Below are 12,505 nucleotides of genomic sequence, written 5' to 3'. Positions count from 1 at the left end.
CCCCAAAGTCATTTTTTAAAAGCAACTTTTTTAAAAGTCTTTATTGAACTTGTTATAATATCAGCTTTTGTTATTTATATTCTGATTATTGGACTGCAAAACATGTGGGATCTTAGCTGCCTGACCAGGGCTCAAACCCAAACCCCCTGCATTGGAAGGTGTAGTCTTAACCATTGGACCACCAGGTAAGTCCTGGCCACTAAGTCAACTTTTGTTGTTTAAGCCTAAGGCAAAAGATGCTTCAGTCTCCTGGGAGAATAAGCCTCTTTTCCTCTTTAGCTAGTGCCACTTTGGGGCATTGGAAACCAACATAAGGAGGCCAGTCTAACAATAGCAATAGCCTTTGGGGGTTTGTTTGCTTCAGGCGGTGGTCTTATTGATCTGCCCCAGTAGCAACCTTGTCTTACTGTACAAGAGGTGCTTAAAAAATCCTGCAGTTAAAGTCAGGGGCCTTATGGCCATACATCACATGGTAGCTCCTCCTTCATCTGGAAAAAAATAAGCCCTGATTCCCTGTCACTGGTATTTCTAGAGTATTCTACTGCAAATTCAGGGCTTTCTATCTCCAAGAGAAAGTTTACGCAAATGATAAGGAAAGAAAGTAGAGACGTGAAAGTTTTCACAAACTTCAAACATTTTCTTGCTGCAGTTGAGAGAAATTTGCCTGCATTCTGCTCTGTAATAATTCTATGAGACGGTATAGGAATCCTCTCTCTGTGCCCCAAATGAGAAAAACCACAGTTGTCATTGGATGTTATCACTGTTAATCATCTAGACCAGAACTGCCCAACCGAACTTTCTGTAATGAAGGAAATGTTTTGTATTTGTGCCTTCCAGTTCAATGGCCCTTAGCCACATAGTGTTGTTGAACACTTAAAACACAGCTAATACAGCAGAGGAAAAAAACTTTAAAATTTTATTTAATTTCAATTCATTTAAATTTCAGTTTAAACCATCCATGGCTTTCAACTACCATATTGGACTGCACAGATCCAGATTAGAAAACAAGAGGCCCAGCCTCCTCACTCCCTTGAGCACAGTGACCAATCTGGAAGTTTGCCGTGAAGATCCTTACTTACTTAGCTGCTCCTAAGCAAGAAGGGTCTCCGCTGCTCCAACTTTTGAACAAAAAAATAAATAAATAAACCCCTTGTAATCATTTTCTATTTCACAAACTTTAAAGGTTAAACCAACACATATTTGTCTCAGTTTCTGTAGGTCAGAAGTCCGCACATGGCAGAAGTCAACTGAATTCTCTGCTTAGGGTCTCACAAGGCTCAAGTCAAGGTGTCAGCCAGGCTGCATTCCTTTCTGCAGGCTCTGGGGAATATCCATTTCCATGCTCTTTCAGGTTATTGGCAGAATTCAGTCCCTTGCTGTTGCAGGACTAAGGTCTCTGTTTCTCTGCTGACTATCGGCTGCCTTTAGCTCCAAAAGGCCTCGTCTTGGTCCATGCACATGGCCCCTCTATCTCAGAGCCAGCAACAACACATTAAATCCTCATGCTTGAAATCTGCTCTGCCTTCAGCGTTTAAGGGCTCACATAATTACACCAAACCCACTTGGATAATATCCTTATTTTAGAGTGAATTGGTTAGTAACCTTAATTATATCTGCAAAATCTCTTTTGCCAATTAATATAGCATAATCAGCATTAATATAGCATTAATATCAGGGAGCAAAATCACATAATCACAATCAAATAGCAGAGGATGGAGAAACCACTGAGGCAATAGCTGGCAATTACTTAGTGCTTTCTTGAGTAGAAGACAAAAAGAAATTTGTTTGGAAAAAATACTTTTAAAAAACCTCTTTTGACTGTTTTCTGTCTTCTTAGAAACTTGAGGCATTTGTTTTACTTTGTCTTGACAAGCAACTGGCAAAGTGGTGGCCATCCCCAACCCCTGTCAAGGATCCCCAAACATTACAGCTTAGTCCTTGGAGGGTCTTCATCTTCAAAATAACTTCCAACCCAGAAAAAGAGTTGCAACCACTGTGGAGGTCCTTTTCCAGCAGAGCAGTAGCTACCAGCAATTTTCAGCACTCTTTCTGGTTTAGCCAGTGCTGAGTTAGATATTAAGTCCTGATAAGGACAACCTGGCCTCGAGGCTGTTAATTAATGAACAACCTTGTGTGCAAACTAAGCTCCTCGGATCCAGTTAGCAAAATTTCCAGTAAGAAAAGGAAGTGAATGGAAAAATACTTCCTTCCAGTTAGGTGAAAAGAGACACTGAGTTTTCAAGCCCTAAACAAAGAGCTGCTTTGTGTCTGTTCTACTGGAGAGAAAGGAGGAAGGTATCTCTGAGCTAAGAGTGCAGAGAAAAAAGAGAGAGACAGAAAACTGAGGGAGGACCAGTCTGTTACCTGAAATAGAGTGAATAAGAGACAGGCTGATGCATTTTCCAAGAAAAACACACAGGTGGTCTGAAAGTTGCCACAAGAGAAGTCGCTCAGGGGGCCACAAAGTTGAGAATGTGTGAGAACCAAGCCCTGGTTGAGAAGGTCATGGCAACAGCCCAGGGCTGTCTACTGACCCCTCCTCCAACCCATCAAATCAGGAACCACTTAAAATGTACCTGTAGGTTAAGCCCCATGGCAGATTCTGGGAGTCAGCTGTCTTCCAACTGGGGCAATAAAAATAGAGAAGTAAGGAAAACCTTCTAGCCAGCTTGCTCCAGAATTCCTACTAGAGAAGAAACTACCCTGCATAGGAAAATATCTTGAAAAGTCAGGTGGCAGTAAAGGGTGAGGCCTGGGACAGGGATTGGCAGACAGACGCCTCTGCTCAAAAAAATGAAAAGGGACTGGAGTGGAGAGAGTGAAAGAGGAAGACAATGGCAGAGAGAGGAGAGGAGAAAGAGACTTAGGCAATGTGGTGGGAATCTGGAATCTGGGAGTTGGGAGAAATGGCATAAGGGGTTTTTCAAACAGGTTTATCTGATGTTAACTCTTGTCACCCACTGTCTAGTGCGTATCTGGAACACCAACAGCAGAAACTCTCCAACACTCTGCTAACGTCTATGAGTGGTGCTTTAGGAAGAAACCAAGGAGAAAGAACTAGATCCTGTAACCAGTACCACTTGAGGGTGGAGAAGAACTCGGACACACAGCAGGAGGGGCAGTGCAGAAACTCCAGGAGGACACGGAACTTCCCCAGAATGTGCTTAGTCACTTGGCTGTGTCCAACTCTTTGCAATCCCATGGACTATAGCCCACCAGGCTCCTCTGTCCATGAGGATTCTCCAGGCAAGTCTACTGGAGTGGGTCGCCATGCCCTCCTCCAGGGGATCTTCCCAACCCAGGGATCAAACTCAGGTCTCCCGCATTACAGGCAGACTCTACCAGCTGAGCCACCAGGATGGGCTGCAGCCAATCCTGACAGATATTAAGGGCAAGGTGACTGCAGCTGACATCTGAGTTACACAAAAATTAGATCAGCCACTAGCTGATTCAGCACAGTGTTTATCTTCCTGCTCTTCCTGTCTTAATTTAGTATCAACTTTCCCCAAACTTGAATTTATAATTTTTCCCTCTTGGACCAAATTCTCAGCTTCATATCTAGATCTCCAGCAACTGACCCCCTGTCCAGTAGAGGGATGGGTGAGGGGTGGTCACCCTAGCAAAGGGAGGCAGTGTTGGGGAGACTCACTGTCATCATGATGAAGACTCTTGGGAGCAGTTTTATTTCCTGGTTACTTGTTGGGAAGGCCAAGGAGTTTAGGTGCTGAGTTCTTCTGTCTCCTGAATTTGAGGACTCTGTGGCTGAGGCCCAAATGTTTCTGAGGGGATGCCAGGGATCAGGGTGTGTCAGCAACATGAGGGTGGCTTAGCTAATTTGTCAGGATCCACGATTAGATACACTTGTATAATTCTGTTCCTTTGATTCAGGTCTGATACTTCTACCTTCTTTTTATTTCATTTTTTAAAATATTTATTTTTAAAAAATATTTATTTAGTTGAATATTTATTTATTTAAATATTTGTTTGTTTATTTATTTATTGGGCTGTGCCAGGTCTTAGCTGTGGCATGCAGAATCTTTAATCTTCATTGTAGCTTGTGGGATCTTTTAGCTGTGGCATGTGGGATCTTGGAGAAGGAAATGGCAACCCACTCCAATATTCTTGCCTGGAGAATCCCATGGACAGAGGAGCCTGGAGGGCTCAAAGAGCCTGACACAACTGAAGCAACTTAGCACACACACGTGTGGGATCTAGTTCCCTGACCAAAGATCAAACCTGGGCTCCCTGCAGTTGGAACATGGAGTTTTAGCCACTGGACCACCAGGGAAGTCCCTACCCTCCTTTTTTGAGGTTGGTTCATGCTGAAACACAACCAACCATACAGCCATGTTGCAAACCTTTGGTGCCCTGGGCAGAGGGCCCTTGTTGCTAACAAGACCATGAGGGTGGGCAGCACCTAGCCTCAGATACCACCTGGTACCCTCTAATGCCCCTAATGCCAGAGGCCCAAACAGATCATCCACACTAGTTAATTCATCTTTACCTGTCTCTCCTCTACTGGCAAACTTTGTTTCCACCCTGAAAACTAGCTCCTCTGATGACCTTTTCCTGTTACTATGACCTCCATGCTTCTCTGGCTCATCCTCTTACTTTTGCCTCCCCCAAAACTTACCCTTTCTACTGTCCCACTGGACCACTCATTCATTCACAAACTCCCTTCTCTATAATGTAAGGCTTTCCCTGGGCTCCTTCGCCCTCCTGCCTTACCTGAAACATAACACTTGTTGAAGGCTACTGCCATTCCTGCAGGGCCCTGGGAGTGAGGATGTTTATTCTTTCATTCTTCACACACCCCATTACTATTTGCGGAAAGGAACATAGTTATCCTTCTGGTGCCCTATGAACATATCCAAACACTTACTCTTCATTCATTTAGAAACACTCTCTGCCTTTGTTGTGGTCATCGTTGTCATCTATCTTCTACATTCCCTGGCCCTCACTCTCTCTCCCCCAAGTCTTGCCACGGTTACAGGTGACGTTTACCTCCTCTCCTCTTCACCAGTCACTCCTGTGGCTTCACTCTGAACATAATCATTACTCAGAGCTATTTCAGTTCTGCCAACTCGAAGTCTAATATCCCACCAAAACCTATTACCTGTCCATTTTCCAGTTCTCTCTTTTAAGAAGGTCAAACAAAAACAACTACTCTTTGACCTCCTTCAGCGTGCTAACCCCTCAGTTCAGTTCAGTCCAGTTCAGTCACTCAGTCGTGTCCGACTCTTTGCGACCCCATGAATTGCAGCCCCTCCATTTTATTCTAATCTCTTTCTCATCTGCTTTCACTGTCTCACCTACCTGGGCCCTGTGTGCTGCCCATTAAGCTGGTATTTTGCCACTGTCTTTTATAGATCCATTCAGGAGGAAAACAGACAACCTCAGTTACAAATGAAACACTGGAAATGATGAACAGTGTTTTGTGTAAAATAAGCATTAATAAAGTTAACATTCTACTAGTATTGATATTATCCAGCTAATCTTAAGCTTTTTCACAGGGCTCTGGCTAATATTTAATGACTGAGAAAAAGCACATCCCTATAAGTAAACTCTACTTGGATTTAAGTAGAGCCAATTCACCTCCCAGTTGGATCTGGAGCAGAGTTGGAATAGTAGAACTTAGAGGACTCTATCCAGGAATAGTTTAGAATTTTATTATCCAGCAAATGTTTCTCCTCTCAGTACTATGCTGGTGCCTTGTCTTTTTAAAGAATCATCATAATGTCTTTAAGGGAATTATCTCCTCTTCGACCTAACTCTCCATCCATTTTATATCACTTTTCTTCCTTTATCATAATGTAGAAATACTTCTTAATATCAAACTATAAAAAGTCACTTATAACTAATATTCTTGTCAAAATGCATTAATGCTAACCTTCAAATCAAGTCTCTGTAGGAAGCCCTGGCCATAACACGTGGGTCTTGCTGTTCAGATGGCAGGCACTGTTTTCCTCATCCTTCTCCACTTCAAGCCATGGCTCTCTAGAGTCGAAACCCATCATCTTATAAGAAGACTAGCAACATTTGCATCCAGCAATGAGTTAGGAAAATGGTTGCTAGGGGATTGTAAAACAAGAAAAAAAAATTGTAGGGCAAAAAAGCCAGAGATGGGAGTAGAGGTGGGTCCAGCAGAGATCAACAATGAAAGTCAAAAATCGGAGACTTCCCTGGTGATCCAATGGTTGCAACTTCTTATTACAAGGGGTGGGGGTTAAATCCCAGGTCAGGGAGCTAAGATCGCACATGACTTGTGGACAAAAATCAAAAACCATGAAACAAAAATAATGTTATAACAAATTCAATAGTCTTTTTAAAAATATGCAATATGCTTTTTTAAAGAGACAGAAATCTGAACCTAATGCTACAGACTCAGCCCACTTACTGGCCAGGAGTTGAGGGGTCACAGGAAGAACTGGGGTCCAAAGAGTCAGGGGCACCAGGTAGATGAGGTTTGTTGAAGCATTCTACTCACTGAGGCACAGGGGATATGGGAGCATGGGCCTGGTCTCAGGAAACAGGGCTGGCAGGATCAAGACCCTGTATACCCACATATCAGGACAAGGCTTCTCACCCTCCACACACCACCTGGGAAGCCAGTGACCTGGGCATCTAGTCATGAGAAGGTTTGGGAGGAATTAGTCCCCTCCCGATGGAGGATGGCTCCAGGGAGTCTGGCACCTCTGCCTACAAGACCGTGTGTTTAGTCACTCAATTGTATCCAACCCTTTGTGACCCCACGGACTGTAGCCCACCAGGCTCCTCTGTCCATGGGGATTTTCCAGGCAAGAATACTGGAGTGGGATGCCCTCCTCCAGGGATCTTCCCAACCCAGGGATCAAACCCAGGTCTCCTGGATTGCAGATGGATTATTTACCGTCTGAACTACCAGCAAAGCCTGCAAGATTAAAAGCAGCCAAAAAGTTATGGCCAAACCCTATTGATTTATGAGACAAAAACTACTGATCTGCCAGTCTCTCCTTAAAAGGGGTGGAACTCATGAGCAGCTTTGATGATACATTGGGGTAAAGACTAACAATCCTTCATTCATGGGTCATTTACTGAAAGCTTAATATGTGCTAAATGCAGAGCTAAATTCTAAGGAAACAAAAGTAAATATGACAGGAACAAAAATACTAACAAACATGTTTTCACAGCCTCCTCCTCCCCCTCTATCAACACTTCCAGCCCTTTTATGGAGGTTTCTGTTCACATACTTCTGGAGCTGTGCTGTGCTGATCAGGGAAATGGGTGACAAAGAAGATGGAAAGAATTCAGGGGAAACAATAAAGAATTGAGCCAAAAGGAACTGGGGCAGAGGAGATTAGAGATCTGCAGGAGCAAGGAAAGGGATTGGGGGGAAGGAGAGAGAGAGGAAGGGGAAGCTGAATGAGTCTGGAGTTGAGGTGGTGAGAAAAATGGTAGCAGATGGGTCAATGAACAGACCTGCGCAGGACAGAAAAGCACAGGGTGTGTGGGTGTGTGTGACAGTAATTTCTGCCCATGGTCTCTTGGAGACTTTATGAACTTCTTTGAAGTTGGGATCATGTTTTACCCTTGGATGCCACACTATGATAACACTGGCTGCCACAAAGTAGCCCAGCTCTAAAGGGATTACAGTATAAGACATGGTCCCTGCCTTCTAGATGCTCAGAGTCCAATAGAGAAAACAGTCATTTAATGTAAAATAGCACAATAAAACTTTGCCAAGTGCTGTGTCACACCTCTCTGTAAGGCATGCGGTGGCAACTGAGGGAGGGGTCACTAGTTTACCTCTTGCTCAAGGACAGATAAGTGCTCTTTCAGCTCTCTCAGTAAGGTCAGTGGGGCTTTGGAGGGGACATTTTCTAGCTCCCAAATTGATGACCAAGAGCAACCTAAGCCTCAGTCCCAGACAAGAAGAAGCAGAAGATCCAAATTCCCTCCTCAAACTGCTCAAAAGCCCACCACCTCCAGGACCCTCCAGGCAGGGAGCAAGCAGCCTACTTGAGTGCCTTTTTTGACTGAGAGCTCTGTGGGCAGGGTGTGTTTTCCTTTCTACTCCAGTATCACCTATGCAAAGAAAAATGTGTGTAGACTGGGGTGTGAGCAAAAGAGAACACTGTACCAAACCACATAAGCATGGAAGGAGAAAATGGGTGAATGCTCAACGAAGCTTGAAATTACAAAAGTGAAACACAAAGTCGGCCCCAGAGCAGCTGCAGTTTTACAGCTGTGGTTTGCACAGAGTTTGCTTCCCCCAGGCAAAGGGAGGACATGGAGTTTCCAAGCGGGCTGAAGCAATCGCTTGACTGGTTTGTGCCAGCCAAATGACTCACTCTCAAACCTGTTTAATATGAAACAGCATTAGGAGACTGGATATAGCCTCAAGGAGATCAGCTGCTAACCAGCTCAGATTATAGCTGCAATTCCTCAAGCACAGCCACTTAATATCTATCTGCCTGTCTTCAGTGGCATACAACACTGTAAAGGAAAGGGACCCTTCTTGAAGCAGAAAATCAGGGTTCTGCTTCCCATTCAGTAGCAGTTCATCAGGTGACTTGGGTCAGCCTCACCTGAAAAGCGAGACTGATACATTGTCCATAAAATAGGTCAATACCCTCCCTGCCTACACCCTGCAGTGGTTTTGAGAAGTGAATGAGAAATATGATGAGAATGAAGTGAGGGGATGGAAATGGTAGAGGGCTGTAAACCAGGTATTATCATTACACACAAGTGTCATAAATCTCCCCTACACTTTCATTGGAACTAGAGGGAATTTCCTCAAATGGCAGGAATGAGGAAATAAACAACAAAAATTTTGCTTCCTACTTTGACATCAGCAGCCGTGAGAGCCCCATTTTAGTGGATTATTGTGGACTTTTGTCATCCAGGCAGTAAATGGGAGTCTTCTCAAAATGATTAGAGCTCCTCTACTCACTGTTATCTGGGGTTATCAGTTAGACCATCTCTAATAATTTCCAGCGAGAATTTTAATGAGACCTCTGAGAAATTAAGGAAACTATTCCTCCCATGTGTAATTACATGGGCAAGAGAATAAGCAAAAGAATATTTCATTCTTTTTTTCTCTCTTTCTTCCCTTTTTCTTCCCCCTGAGAGGAGTAGATGCATGAGACACTTATCTATGATGAAACTTTTAATTGAGTGACAAGAAACCTCAAATGCCAAGATAAATATATTTTAATGAATATTTTTCAAAAATGAAGTAATGCCAAAAAAATGAAAAAAGGCCACATTTTAGATAAAGATGAGCAACAGTGCCATCCAAGATATACTGAAGCCTAAAACAAAAGGAAAAGTCAATATTTCTGATCCTGCCTATTTAAAACTTGGTATATTGTTCATTATTGGTTTTTGCCTTAATATCGGGGGGTGTTTGTTGTTGTTAATTTTTTCAATGTATATTTGGCTGCAATGGGTCTCCATTGAGGCATGTAGTTCCCTGACCAGAGGTTAAACCAGCACCCCCTAAAATGGGAGCACGGAGTCTTAACCACTGGATCACGAGGGAAATCCTCTTGCCTTAATTTTGATGTATCATGGGTAGAAATTTTTTTTGTTCTAGGCGGCATCTAAAATTATAGTTTTCCTTAGTATCAGTGGCATCTTAGATTTCGTGAAATGCTTTCCATGTGGTATGTGGAACAAGCACGACACCTGGCAATGAAATTCAACTTGGCTTTGTCTCTGTTTCCTTTACACATTTATTCAGTGGAAGTCACCTTCCCCATTCCTGAACAAAAACTCAGTGAGCCCCATGGCTTTTCTGTTCCCTCTTAAATAAGGAACAATCCCACAGTTATTTTAAGTCACAAACACAGTCTCAGTTTATCATCAGAATGTAAAATCCCCTGAAATAATCAAAACTCACAACTTCACTTAGTGGTAAACCTTCTCCCCTCCACCAACTGTGGGGTTGGCAGCCTGCAGTAGAAAAGGGGAGTGGGCTCTCCTGGTCTCAGCTCTTCCTGCCTGTCTTCCTCCTTCACCACTTAACACATGCTGTCTTACTCTCCTCCCTAATGGTAGGGGCTTGACAGCAAGAGGAGGAAGGGGATAGAGCAGTTCCTACCTGACTGGGTGGCTTCACACTCTCTGAGCCAGGAAGATGGTTAGCAGGCATCTTCTCTTGGGTCATCTTCACAGACTCATCAGGGCTTCCCTCTCCTTTCAGGTATCTATAACACTTGTCCCATCTGGGTGGTGATGACATGAATGTTATATAATATATATATGATAACTCTACTTTTCTGTATGCTTCATGTATTCTAAAGTCTCTTAATTTAAAAAGAAAAAGAACTGTAAGAGAGAATAAGGGGGGAAAATCCTAACTCTACATGAAAACAACCTTTATTGGATAGAAACTTGCCTTATCAGTCTCTCTCTCTTTCTTCCTCCTTCCCTCCTCCCATCCCTACCTCTCAGTTTACTACCAGCCATATCTTCTCTCCTGGTCTTCACTGGATCACCTTTATACCTCTACAGACCTATAAAAATGAAAGTTTGTCTAGATGGAGATAAACTTTCTTGCCCTGTCACATACTAGTTTATTTCTTACTCCTTCTGAATAAGCAGAGCCATATCCCGCTGGTTTCTAATTTCTTCAAGAATAAATGGCTCTGGCCAGAATCCAGTCCACTCCCAGTCCTCTGGGAGCTCGTCAAAAGAGCTGGAACATGTCTTCCCTTGACCTCTACAGCAGAAATCAACAGGAGTCCCACAGCACAGAAAACACTGAAAAACAGCAGTGTCACCAAAGGCAGAAAACACATTTCGTTCTCACCACTAAGAGTCTGACTGTACTGCTGGTCTCCAGGCACTGGAATCAAAGACAGAAGAATGTTGCAGAGGCTAAACAGTTGTCTCTGCTTTAATAAAATAATTGCCTTCATTGTTTAGCTTCACAGTACTGGCAATGTACTGCTTATATACTAGAGTGCTCATTTTTCTTAGTTTTCATAGTCTTCAATATTGTGCTTTATTAAGGTAGTATTTAAATATGTGGTTCTAAGTTTGCCACTAGGATCTATAGAGGTTGAAACTGAAAAGCAATTTGAATTCTTACTCATTTCAAAGGGCCTGTCCAGATTCAGAATGTCTGAAGCAAAACATTTTCCCAACACAACAAGTTTTGGGAGGATAAAGAGAGAACAACTTGCTGCTGAGGGTAGGTCTTGCGGATAAGTCAACAAAGCACAGAGGGAAACCAATGCAGAGTCCAGGCCTCTGTGACTAGGGCTGGTACTTATGGTTGAGGAATTGCTTGCAACAGCCAGCTAGGTCGGGGGGAAGGAAGGGGAGATGGCAAGCATCCATTCCAGGAATCAGGTCTGTACTCACTAACATCCTTCACTCCCTTCAATATCCTTCTAAAGCTCATCCCAGAGGGGTTAATACAAATGAGCAGAAAATGGTGGTAGATGATTCACATAACATAAAATACGAAAAGGGTGAAGAATCTCACAGAACAGAAATGGGATTCCATTAAGCCATGAACTCAGAGGAAGAAAAAAAATTGCATCTTTATTTTCACTAACCCGTAACTAAAAATCTAGCAGTTCCTTCAATTATGAATGGAAGCAATATACCAGAGGAGTTTTGTAGCATCAATGACTGTCAACAATAGATTTCACAGATGTCTTCGATTACTTTATGGTTGTTAAAAATATTTTGAAATATCATTTTCGGTCATTGTTACTCTGAAATAATGATGGCAATTAAATTTGTCATTAGAGTTTAACATTTCACCTATTAACAAAGAAGCATATGTAAATATACTGCACATTTACTTTAATATTTTGAAAACTGTATATTAATACTTGATTTCCTTTGTGATCCTATGTATCACAAGTCACACTGAGCTCTTACAGCTAGGGCTAGTACTAGAGGGCTTCTCTCTAGTCCACTAGCACTTCCTCAAAACTCAAACATAAGACAACAAACAACTCTTTACAATGCGCAAAAACCAGTTTTTAAGGCCTCCTAGATAGCTTTTCCTCTGGCAACACCACAGAGTAATCAAGTCAGTGTGTTACTGGCAAAGGGATAGCCAAATAGATCAATGGAACAGAATAGAGGACCCAGAAATGGAACCATACAAATATGCCCAACTGATTTTTTTAAACAGACTTTATTTTTTAGAACAGTTTCGATTTAGAGAAAAATTAGCTGATAGTCCAAAGAGTTCCTGTATGCTTTATACTCAGTTCCCCTTATAACTAATATCTTACCTTAGGATGGTACATTTGTTGCAATGAGGAAACCCATATTGATAACTATAGCTGTGAAAAGAAGAGAGGCGAAAAGCAAAGGAGAAAAGGAAAGATATAAGCATCTGAATGCAGAGTTCCAGAGAATAGCAAAAAGAGATACGAAAGCCTTCTTCAATGATCAATGCAAAGAAATAGAGGAAAACAACAGAATGGGAAAGACTAGAGATCTCTTCAAGAAAATTGGAGATGCAAAGGGAACATTTCATGCAAAGATGGGCTCG

General features: G+C 42.6%; 1 long non-coding RNA gene across 3 annotated transcripts in view; it reads right to left on the bottom strand.

Annotated features, from left to right (window-relative positions):
* Positions 1–3,781, bottom strand: part of LOC138426571 (uncharacterized) — a 79,655-nt gene extending 75,874 nt beyond the window's left edge. The window contains exon 1 of one of the 3 annotated variants that reach the window (XR_011251695.1): positions 3,650–3,781. This is a non-coding gene — a long non-coding RNA (uncharacterized lncRNA). Of the gene's footprint in view, positions 1–1,079; positions 1,475–1,747; positions 2,052–3,649 lie in introns of those variants that run through there. The other 2 variants (XR_011251698.1, XR_011251697.1) reach the window with 2 other exon arrangements.
* Between the last annotated feature and the right edge of the window lie 8,724 nt (positions 3,782–12,505).

This window comes from Ovis canadensis, chromosome 1 (genome assembly GCF_042477335.2).
Source record: "Ovis canadensis isolate MfBH-ARS-UI-01 breed Bighorn chromosome 1, ARS-UI_OviCan_v2, whole genome shotgun sequence".
Taxonomy (NCBI): Eukaryota; Metazoa; Chordata; class Mammalia; order Artiodactyla; family Bovidae; genus Ovis; species Ovis canadensis.
This window is presented reverse-complemented; position numbering and strand designations above follow the sequence as displayed.